Source organism: Belonocnema kinseyi, chromosome 4 (assembly GCF_010883055.1).
Source record: "Belonocnema kinseyi isolate 2016_QV_RU_SX_M_011 chromosome 4, B_treatae_v1, whole genome shotgun sequence".
NCBI lineage: Eukaryota > Metazoa > Arthropoda > Insecta > Hymenoptera > Cynipidae > Belonocnema > Belonocnema kinseyi.
The window spans coordinates 90428967-90441195 of record NC_046660.1 but is presented as its reverse complement, the minus strand read 5'-3'; the positions used below and the strand labels follow the sequence as shown (position 1 = coordinate 90441195).

General features: G+C 31.5%; 2 protein-coding genes across 3 annotated transcripts in view; both read right to left on the bottom strand.

Annotated features, from left to right (window-relative positions):
- Positions 1-12229, bottom strand: part of LOC117171443 (A disintegrin and metalloproteinase with thrombospondin motifs 9) — a 263326-nt gene that overhangs the window by 179271 nt on the left and 71826 nt on the right. The gene's annotated exons all lie outside the window — the stretch shown is intronic.
- The window catches only part of LOC117171006 (glutamate receptor ionotropic, kainate 3-like), a 39373-nt gene that overhangs the window by 19166 nt on the left and 7978 nt on the right, over positions 1-12229 (bottom strand). The window lies entirely within an intron of this gene.

The following is a 12229-nucleotide window of genomic DNA, read 5'->3' as shown; positions in this document are numbered from 1 at the left end:
TCTAGTCGGGAGTGGTGCTGACTGAAAACAGATGATTTGGAGCGATTCGCGCGCCATCTGTTGGTCATTCTAAGGACTTATTGAACTACCCTCGTATCTTGTGTGCTCAAAGTTATGTCCAGAAATCTCTCTTATTTCGGGGATTATTTGATTCTTTAGCACGGCTTCATACCACTCAGCAGTCAAATTATCATTAATGAAAACGTTCCTATTCTTCTTTTATTTAGTATTCCAGCCCAAACGTTTAGTTTCTGTGGATATTGTGAATCACCTTCTCGTGACCAATTAGGGTTTTCATCTGCCCAATATCTGATTATTATGCCTATTTAATGTTCAGTTTAGTTCAAATGTTGCTTCATTCGAGAAAGCTATATTGGATGGGAAGTCGGGATTTTCATCTTTGCGTGACATCATATCTTCACGAAACTCAACGCGACGAACAAAACCATATTTCTTTAACTTATCAATAAGCTTAACTTAGTAGGGATGATAGTGCAGGCGAATTACACTTTGGAAAAAAGAAAATTGTTAACAGCACTTGAACAATTGGAAATGTTAAAGTGGCTTAGAATAAACGTATTAAAAAATGCGTCAGCAGGGGTGTTGATTTGGGGGTAGTTAAAAGGGGTGAAAACTGTATTCTTTTTTTTTCGTTTTTTATTTTTGATTTCCGCAAAAATAATTTTTTTCTACGAAACTCAGTGAAAGTATACCTTTTTATGTCTTTAATATTCACCAATTTTTTTATATGCAATTGGTTTCCGAGATAATCATTTGTACCGGTCCGAAACACTTTTTTTAAATGAAATTTTTCCTTCAGAAAATCATCGTATAGAGTTCTTTCAGGTCTCAATTTTTTTGTCTTGACATATACTTTCTGATGAAACGAAAAAAATATAGTCCCTATTGGAGAACATGCTCGAAAATGGAAAAAAAACTCGAAAATTGACTTTTGCAACAATCAATTTCTCACTAAACGTTGGTAATTTGTTTAAATTATAAAACATCTTAAAAAACGGATTACTCCATTCAATTTGACGGAAGAAATAGGAAACAAACTGTACTTTATCATTTGACCAGAAGCTTCATTTTTGAACAAAAAAGTTATCAACATTTAAGTCGAATAATGAAGCTTCAGATGAATAAGGAAAAAACGAAATTTTAATTTTTAAATTAATTTTTACATTTTTTTATTCGGACGATTGTTCGAATTTTGACAACATTTCGAAAGATTTCGATAAATACAAAGACATTTCACGTGAAATCGAGCAGCGAGGTCTTCGCTTGAACCCGGAAATTCAGTTATCCGAGGAATTTAGCGGTATCGAAGAAATTTTGAGGTTCAGGAAGAAACACAGTATACTGAAAATTCGTACCATGAATATCAATTTGAAATGTTCTAAAAACGACCCAGGTTAGCGCAGTATTGTTTTTTTATTTATTTTTCATATGTACATTATGTTGTAAGCATTCATAGTGTAAAAATCTTAAGAAATGAAATTTTTTTGAATAACGAAATCTTAAATTCTAAATAGTTTCATTGAAAATGGCTTATTAATCTATACATCCATCTGAAGCTTCATTATTCGACTTGAATATTGATAGCCTTAGTGTTCAAAAATGAAGCTTCTGGTCAAATACTAAAATACAGTTTTTTCCGCTAAATTTAATGGAGTAATCAGTTTTTAAAGATATTTCACAATTTAAACAAATTACCAACATTTAGTGAGAAATTGATTGTTGCAAAAGTCACTTTTTGAGCTTTTTTTTCATTTTTGAGCATGTTCTCCAATAGGAACTATATTTTTTTTCATTTCCTCAGAAAGTATATGTCAACACAAAAAAATTGAGACCTGAAAGAACTCTCTACGATGATTTTCTGAAGAAAAAATTTCATTTGACAAAAAAGTGTTTCGGACCGGAACAAATGATTATCTCGCAAACCAATTGCATACAAAAAATTTATGAATATTAAAGACATAACAAGGCATACTTTCATTGAGTTTCGTCAAAAAAAATGTATCTGCAGAAATTAAAAATAAAAAACGAAAAAAAAAAAGAAAACACGGTTTTTCGCATTTTTCTCGGACATTTCGAGATTATGTGAAAAAGTCACTGATACAAAAGTTGTAGATTTTGTTAAAATCTATATATTTTCTATAAAACACTTTTCTCTCTGACGTCCAATTTCGCCGAAAATCATAATAATGCCATTTTCACCCCTTTTAACCTCCCCCAAATAAGCCCCGCCACACCCTTGCTCATGCATTTTTCTGTTTTACGTTTATTATGAGCCACTTTACGATTTCCAATTGTCTAAGTGCTGTTAACAATTTTCTTCTTTTTACATTCTCATCATTTATGATTGACAAAGTATTAGAATTGTCGGAAATTTGACATCATACTTTTTCAACGGATCTCCACGTTTCGAGACCCCCTGAATCCGAAAATCAGGTTTTCACGATAGCTTCTGTCTGTCTGTCCGCCCGTCCGCCCGTCCGTCCGTAAACACGATAACTTTCGAAAAAATGTACGAATCAAATTCATCTTTGGCACACTTTTTTTAGGTGTTAAAATAAAGGACGAGTTCGTGAACCAGCCATTTTTGATAAAAATTCAAAAAGTGAGCGCATTTTGAAAATTTTTGAGACAACTTTTTTCTTAATTTGAAAATTCTATGTACGGATATTTATAGTATTGAAAAGAACAAACAATTTATCCTAATGACTTTTTTCAATAAAAAGAAACTTTTCAGAGTTATAGCGTTATCAAAATTTTTTTAATCAACTGAAAATCAAAATTTGAAGCCGAAAGACGCACGATATGAAAAAAAGTCAAGAAAAGAAAAACATTACTTTTTGAAATCCCTACATGATTATCATAACCAATTTTTAGATTTTCTTCAAAAATCGAAAATTCAAATTTTGATTCCACAAAAAATAATGGAGAATAAAAAATTCGATTTTATGGACAAACTACGTAGGATAAAAAAAAAGATGAATTAACAAAAATGGTTATCCCAAAAAAGATCTACAATTTCGTTAAGAATCACTTCTTGATAGGACGCGTACTTTTCGTTTTATTCGTGAAAAATAAGGTTGAAAAACTTAAAATGAAAAAAAATGTGTGGAAAAACGACAAAAGTTACAAGAAAAAAATCCAACAAAACCTGTTTACAAATGTCTTTCGGAAATCGAGCGCGCAGCGCGAGTGTCACGATGAGAATGTGTACCTCAAAGCCTACAGAGCTTTGAGAAACTTAATCTTTGACTATACTTAATTAAGTAGACAATTCAGAATATGAAGACGCATATAAATATTGCCATCTAAAAGAGATCTTTTTGATAAAGTTTTTTTCAAGCGTTCAAAATGCAAAGAATAAATATCCGAGCGCGAAGCGCGAGGTAACCTATTATCGAGCGCGAAGCGCGAGATTCAATCGTCGCGCGCCCCAGGCGCGCTCAAACTTGCCCATAGTTCTCTTTAATATGTTATGAATAGACGATTAACTTAAATCATGCTGTTGAGAAGTCCTACGTATGGAACTGTGTGGATCTTTAATGAATGATAATAGAACGTCTAATGATTTCTCTTCATTTCCCCCTGACCTTGGTCTTCCTAATCTAGTTCGATCTTTTACACTACCTGTATCCTCGAACCTTTTAACAGTTCGCACAACTGTGAATTTTGAAATTTTATTCAAGCCACCCCTAAATGTGTGCTTGAAAAGACTATTTCACGTCCACATACGATCGCCTTCAGTAACACTTTCCATTTAACAAATAATACCAGAATAGTAAAAAAGTTGTAGACAGGTGTTTGTGGCAAACTTATGGGTTATCACTGATTAAAAATTAAATTAATGTACATTATTTTTATTTCATATTAGTAAAAAAAAACTGGTTTCATAAAAGAAAAATCGCTAAATTAGCATAAAATAAAATAAAAATATCAAAGAGTATTTTTGTGTAACAAACAGATACGATATGTAGGAGTCATCATGTCTTAGATGGTACAATGATCGTTATATGTTCAAAAACTGCAGCCTTCGCAGCCACGCTGGCGCGGGTTCCATTCCCAAAGCAGGAAGCGCCGCTGAACGTGCTTTCTGAAATCTTCGCTTCAGTTCCTTGGTATACTACTCCACAGACACCCTACAGTTTCTAATTAACCGTACAGTACAGTCGCTAATGACCCTGACAGTTGATGCGACTATAAACATTCAACTAATAAGAAAAGATATGATATGCAGAGTTTCAGTTGATCTATTTTCTATTACTAAACATGAGAGGCAAGATGATTCATGATAATCAAGCACCCCGAAATGTAAGAGGAAAGGGGCCTTACGATCACAAAGCATCCCGCGAAACGTGGTAGGCAAGGGGCCTCACGATAATCAAGCACCCCGAAACTTGAGAGGCAAAGTAACTCGCGATAATCAAGCACCCCGAAACGTGAGAGGAAACCTACAGTGACCTTCACGGTCAAATTGAACCTATGGCCTTAATACATATTTGAATATGAAATTTCCCGCTCTATCGATTTCCGATGTCAAAAAGTGGGGTTTCCCAATTAAAAAAAAATTAACCTTTAAATGAGCTTTAAGATCATCGTCAAGTTCAATTTAAAGATTACCAGTGAATACCTCACTTTTCGAGAGGACGTGTAGTTTTTGTTTTAGTCGCAAGCTACAAATTATGTGGAAGGTGATTAATATACTGTCTGTTGGTGTAAACACTAATGGTGGAAACCCCACTTTTTGACATCGGAAATCGATAGAGCGGCAAATTTCATGTTCAAATATGTATTAAGGCCATAGGATTTCGCCGGGAGCAGGTGCAAATCTGAAAAAACTGCACCCGATCCTAGCAAAATCGTGGTAAAATTGCAACCATAACCACGTCTCACGACCGTGAGGTAGGTGGTTACAGTCTGCAACGGAATCAATACGACGATCCGGCAAAAGTTTCTTGAAGCCTGAGGACACGGAACGACCCAAGAACGACCACCTTCTGAATTTTCCCTGTAAATTTTTAAGCATATCGTTCACACGCAGAGATGCTTTTTAGGCTATTATCCAGTGAAAACTTAGCAGCTCCAAGAGCGATAATGGTAAGGACGATTAGTTTAACAGAATATTCTGGATACAACCGTCGCAACTCCCTTATGAGGTCACTATACCTCTCTTTCTTTTCATTGTCCTTGGCTATGATGCTTTTGTCAGCTGTTGCCGAAAATTCGATAACAAACATGGTTCGCTTCTCGAAGTCAAGGAAGAAAGTCGAAGAAAATCAAATCTGTAACCAAGACTTAAAGCAGCTTCAGTGCAAAAAAAAATATTTTCCAGGTCAAAGTTTTATACTTACTTGTTCCGTTTATTTACAAAATCGACAATTGTTGTACTTTAAAAATACAATCAAAAATATATTTGTGCTAGGAATATGCACAAAAATTCAGATGACAAAGGGAAACCCGAAATATTAAAAAAAAACACAAATTCCAAACTGTTGCAAAAAATTGTTTATAACAATTAAAATTGTTGTCGTTTCATAAAAATTCTAACAATCACGTTTACAATCATTTAAAGCATTTTCATGGAAGAAAAGATTTGTTTCAACGTAAATTGACGGCCGGGATGCAAGAACCGGGCAAATACTCGAAACGGGTAAAACTATTGTCAAGTCAAGAAAGTGGTGATGGAAGTTTTTTTTCGAAATTACTTCTTCAAAAAATTTGACAATATAGAGAATTAAAAACTGCATTTTTTCTTCAGAAGAGGATTTTGTTTGCATGGCTTGTTTTGTTTTTAAAAAATGCTACTTTTTTCGGAGCTTTTTTTCATTGAAAAATACCGGTTTTTTAGAATTAACTCGCAATAATGTGGTCAATTCTTAATAAAATTAGCAGTTTTTCAACGTGTTTGGGTATCTTCCGCTTCCGTTGCTGTAAGTGAATATTTCAAAAAGCAGGTTCTTTTTGTTGAGTGATGTATGGAAATCCCTTCGAGCGGCGAGCGCATTTGACTTCAACTCGGCGTATTTTTTAAAATTTTTGACCAAAAAGAATATTGCTTGAGGAAACACTGACCAACACTGCTTATTCACGTCTTTACGATTTTTTTGTATTCAAATTCATGCAAAGAATTTTAATAGCAGAAACTCGGAAAACACAATATTTCTTTCGGATTAAATTATAATAAACGATTACAATGTTCATGAAATATTCCCCTACACCAACGGAAGCGGAAAAGACTTCCTACACTTTGAAAAAAATGGCCAATTTGATTAATTATTGGCAAATTTATTGCGAGTTCATTCTAAAAAACACGGTTTCTCAATAAAAAAAACTGCGAAAAAAGTAATATTTTTTTGTTAAACAAGCGATGCAACCAAAAAACCTCTTCTGAAGATGAGAAGCAGTTTTCAATTCTCTATATTGTCAAATTTTTTTAACAAATTTAACTAATTTTTCCATGTTCTTCCATTTTTGGTTAAAAATGCATCCTTTATAAGTTATTATATTTTATTATATATTAGTTATTATATTATATTTTATAAATAATTTTATTTGTTGAAAAGTCAGCTTTTTTGGTTGACAATTCATCTTTTTTTTGTTCAAAATTCATCAACTTTCTTCAAAAGTCAGTATATTTCGACATGAAATCATAAGCACTTTATATTAAATTTAGTATGGTTCCTATGAACTAATTTTATTTTAAAGAATTTATTCCCCTTTTTTTCCTGAAAAATCACACTATTTCCCCTTTTTTGAGAGAATTTTAGGCTTTAAAGTATGTTAAAATATTATTTTTGTATGTTTTGTGTTTTAGTTTAGGCGTTCATCAAATGAAATCGAAGAGAAAATGTTGATTCGAAAGAGGGAGGTGGTGTTCGTATTTGTGATGTCACCCCGGGGAACGGGGGAGGGGGTGGGGTCAAGCTTTGTGTGATAAGCTGAGATTTTGAAAAAATATAAATATATATTTACTTTTACTATTCCTATTCTTAGCTGTTTTCTACCCATATCTATTTTTGTCTTTGTCTCCTCTTCTACCATTTCCAGGTATTATGTTTCTGGATGGTAAATAGGCCAGGTTGCAAGTTTTATTTCATCGTAATCGAATGTGTACCATGGATTAAGTGTATTATTTCTATTACATTTGACCACCATCGTCGTGTTCATAAGCAAATGAAATGGATTACCAACAAGTTTCATGTAGAAATCAATCAAAAGTTCTTCGCTCGTTTTGAGTGAATAGTACAAGATAAAATAAATTATTTCCCAGGGATAATTCTTTTGTAACTTTCTGAAATTTCTGTTAAATCATGCAGTAATTTTAAAGAAGAATTTATCAGGTGGAGGTTGAATAATAAAATGCTGTAATATTTCGATAAATGATAACTTACTGAAGTACTCGGAAGACGTGGAGGAATGTAATATAACCATCGATGACTCCTCTTTTTCGTCAATAACTTTCGATATTAAATTTATGTCATTTTGCAAGCTTTGTTGAGAACATGTTGTGAACAAAAATAACGAGAAAACTGAGATTATTTTTTGTGCGCTCAAAATATTAATTTTCGAGTTTTCGAAACAATTCAAAAAGTTGTTATGATAATCTTGCAAGGATTTCAAAAAGATAATTTTTTTCTGTTATCGATAAAAGTCATGAGTATGAAGTATTCGAATTTCCAAGTACTACAAATAGTCGTACATGAAATTTTATTATTGAAAAAAAGGTTCCAAAAATTTTGAAAATGCTTCAACTTTTTGAACTCTAATCCAAAATAGCTAGTTAAGGAACTCGATTTTTTTTTGTCTACTAAAAACGTTTGCCAAATTTCAAATTAATCCGATTAGTCTTCCAAAAGTTATCTAGTATACAGACGGCAACGACAATAACGACGACAGACAACACCATCGCAAAACCGGTTTTTTCGGATTCAGAGGTCTCGTGACGTGGAGATTTAAAGAAATCTGCGATACTCAGTTTCCACATAAAAACAATATGTTCTCATGATGAAAATGTAAATAGACATCTTATTGGACGAAATTAACATTATCTTAAATTCTAAGAACAAGGATTTGTCGAAGGAAACTTTTTTATTTTATCGCAGCTCAATGTTTAATGAAAGCGTCACGAGTGCATCGTCTTTTTTATTATCTTTTTTTTTACTTCCTTTCATTCATCATCTGTGAAAAATATTGCGCATAATATCAAGAAATAATTTCGTTGTGCAATACTTAAGATGCATTACTTTGTTTTTTTCCTGAACTGAAAAATGTGAAAGAGACTTGTAGCAAAAAGCAAATATTATTATTTGTACGTCTAACCGAATTAACATATTATCTTTTTTTTACTCTAAAACTAAAACTATTTTCAGTATGAATATGTATAAAAGATAAGCTTAATAGCAATAAATAATAAGTTGCTGACGTACAATTTGTTAGCCAATGGCTTATTAGACTTGAATATAATTTTGCATTGTGTAATCCACGTTCATGGATAGGATTGCATTACAGCTTCATTGAGAAAAATGGTTTCAAACCACTTAACTACCCGAATTGCAATTAAAATCAACGACTCACTTGCATTGTAATTCGAGTGCATCGGTTCTTTCAATTGCTATAACCACTCTAATCAATACATAAAAATTTTAAAGGAATAATTTACACCCAACAATTAAATTAAGCAAACTAAGTAATATAGGCGAGACCACCCTACAGTAAATAATGATCCTACAGTAGATAATCATTCAACATAAACACAAGTATAAGTAAAACAACAGTTTTTGTAATTTAATCTTACTTACTGTCGCTTCTTACCAATTTAAAAAATGGTTATTTTAATAAATCACGGGGTACTTTTTTCGGAAAAACATGTTCCCTACATAATCCAGACGCCAACTGCATTTCTGTAGTATCGGCGAGGTCCATTCGATTATTTTTTTTATTCTTATATAAAATGATCTTCAGAATCTAAAACTCTGTAGCAGAACTCTGGCAAATGTTTCGTTCTCGAGATATTCACAACTTTTTTTTTAACGTTAGAATAAACATTTAAAATTTGAAATTTTTTCTCTCCTCTAGTTAAACAATCTCATGAAAAACAATAGCTGTTAGGGAATTTTTTCGCTTCGACGAATTTTTATTGCACAGAATTAATTAACGAGTAATATAAATGCAATAAATGTTTTTATCATTAAACAAAAAAAGTATTTTATGAATGGAAAAAATTAATACTCTTTTGAAATTGCCAACTGAGATACAAATTTTTGTAATAAAGACTATTCCTCTAAATTTAATCATTTGCAAGATAATAGAGCTTTTTTTATAAGTAATTTGATCGCCTTACAACAAATTGTCATTTTTCATTAAGAGAATTAGACCTAGAGAAAAAATTCCTGCAAGAAACTATACTAACCTGCTTGAGGAATATAAGTATATCTAAAATGATCAATAAATAGTTTGAGTTTATGCAAATTAGGATGATTGTTTAATTTTCTCATTTTCAATTGATGTAACTCTTTTTGAAAAAGACGTAAATGTGTCAAAATTGGTGCACTTATTCTTTAAAGTTATACTAAAATGATGATGTAGCAACAAAAGCTTTTTTATCTTGCAAATTAATAACTGTACAGAAGTAGTGTCCATTACAAAAGTGCATATCTTAGTTGGTAATTTCAAAAGAGTGTTACTTTTTTCCATTTATAAAATAATTTTTTATTTATTGATAAAATCATTTATTGTCACTTATTTTTCACGTTAATTGATTCTGAGCAATAAAAATTCGTCGAAGCGAAAAAATTTCCCAACAACTATTGTTTCTCATAAGCTTGTTTAACTACAGGAGAGAAAAAATTTCAAAATTTCAAATTTTAAATGTTTATTCTAACTTTTATAAAAAAAATAGTTGTGAAAATCTCGAGAACGGCACAATTGCCAGAGTTCTGTTGCACAGTTTGGATTCTAGAGATCATTTTACATAAGAATAAAAAAAATCGAATGGACCTCGTCGATCCGATTGAAACAGGGTTGGCGTTTAAACTAACAACTTTACTGTTTAAAATTTTGAAAATAAGTAAACAAGCTTCAAATATACTCATTTTTTAAAAAAATGTTTCTTTTGAAAAATTATTTGAACAAGTTCAGCCATAGAAAATTTTAGTTTCAAAATTGAAAACAGTAGAGTGGTAGAAAATGTTATGATCGCAAAAATAAGGCATCAATTATTGAAATTTAACCTTCAGTAATATTACTTTCATTCTTAAAATCATAGAAATACTATATTTGAGACATCTGATTTTTGACACAGCTGTCTTTATTTGCGTTAATTGATCAATAATTTTTCAAGACCAATTTTAAGTTTGATTTTGTTAAATAATTTTTGCCTTAATTATTCTTAGCAATGCTTGGTTGTACTAAAAACGGCATGAACTACTGAATGCCTCACAAGCATGGTCTAGAAAGACGAAGCACGTGAGGTGGGATAATTATCTTTATGATTCATCAGCAAATATACAACAAAATGTGAGAAAATTTAATGTAAAGTTTCATTTGGCATTATAGCACATTTCCTCAATAGATTTATGTAAAATACATGATTTTCAACACATTTTTCAAAACCTCAAATTTTTCAATAAATATCCCATCTAAAAAAATTCATGTAACGATATGCCTCGAAAATCTGTCAATCATTGTTGTTGAAAATCTGAATGGCTTTTCATTATATCAAGTTATTTTATACCTTAAACTAAAATTTTTAAAAATTAAATCTTGTGTCCTCTAGATTTCCTGTTGTTTTAGCTGATTTTGTCATCAAGAAATTATCTAGCTAATTTATTTAGATTATTTCTATATGGCAAATTTAGCTTAGATAGCTAGAAATCTACGTGACACCGCTGTATTTTCTTGAAAGACGAAACCCAGCTAAATGGTTAGCTGGGATAGCTAAACCATTTTTTTCAGTGTAGGCAGGGCAGCTTGGTAGACGCTGAGACGTAATAAAGATATAGAGGGCGCACTATGGGCGGTTTTGTTGATTTTTTTTAAATCGTGAAACTTTAGATGGACATGATCTAGAGTGATACATTTTGTTTTTTAATTAGAGATGAATTCTTAGCAAATATAGGAAATTTACGAGAAAGTTTAAAAAATTGGACTTTGAAAATCTATGATGAAGTTAGCAATTTTTAAATAGATAATTACATGCTGCTTCTACATCAGGCCTGTACATTAAAGTAAAATTCCAGTTTTATGAGAAAAATGGGATTAAATGTGCTCCTTGAATCCTTACAGGATGGCTTTTTTAATAAAAGCGATTGTTCGAAATATTTAAGGGCTTTTGGAGTCGCTGATATCAAATCCAGAATAAAAATGCCAAATTTAAAAATAACGAATCCAATATGGCGGACCATAATTGTAAAAAAAACAATTTGACGAAAAAATGCTACACGGGTTTTTTGTGGACCGGTTTTTCGATTTGATGCATACTTTGTCTATAACAATTGAGGAAAGATAACAAATAATGTAATTGCTTAACAAATTATTAAAACAAAAAATGTGTACCGAGATATTTCCGAGACGAATCCAGACGTGCTTTTACTTTTTCGATATGAGGCTTAGTTTACAAAAAATTAATTACACAAAATTTAAATCCATATCGACAGGCACGCATCAACATTACGTTGAACAGCAAATGCGCTAATTGTTTAAAAAATGAGTTTAAAAAAACGAACAAAACAAAATAACATCTACATATTTTCGAGAGGAATTCAATGGTGCACTTGTTTTTTTTTCGATCCGATACATACTTAGTTTATAACAATTTCAGAAAGAAAACAAATATTGCAATTGTTTAACAAACTGTTTAATCAAACAAAAAATGCGCACCGAGATATTTCCGACACAAATCCCGAGATGTTTTTATTTTTTCGATATGAAGCTTAGTTTTTTTTAACTTAACTACACAAGTTAGAAATGTATATCTGTGGCAAACTTCAACGTCGCCTTTTTTTTGGCTTTTTAGTGATGAACAAATAATGAATAAACATCAAAATGAATCATTTTGTTTAAAAATCTCTTACTTTTGTCATAAATTGTCGAAGACAACTTGTTTTCTTCAGAAGAAGAGGAGAGGGAGCTGATAGTAAAGAATGTACACTTCAAAACTTTTATTTCAAACAGCAATAAACATCGTGTTGTAATTTAAAACAAAATTTTTGCATCA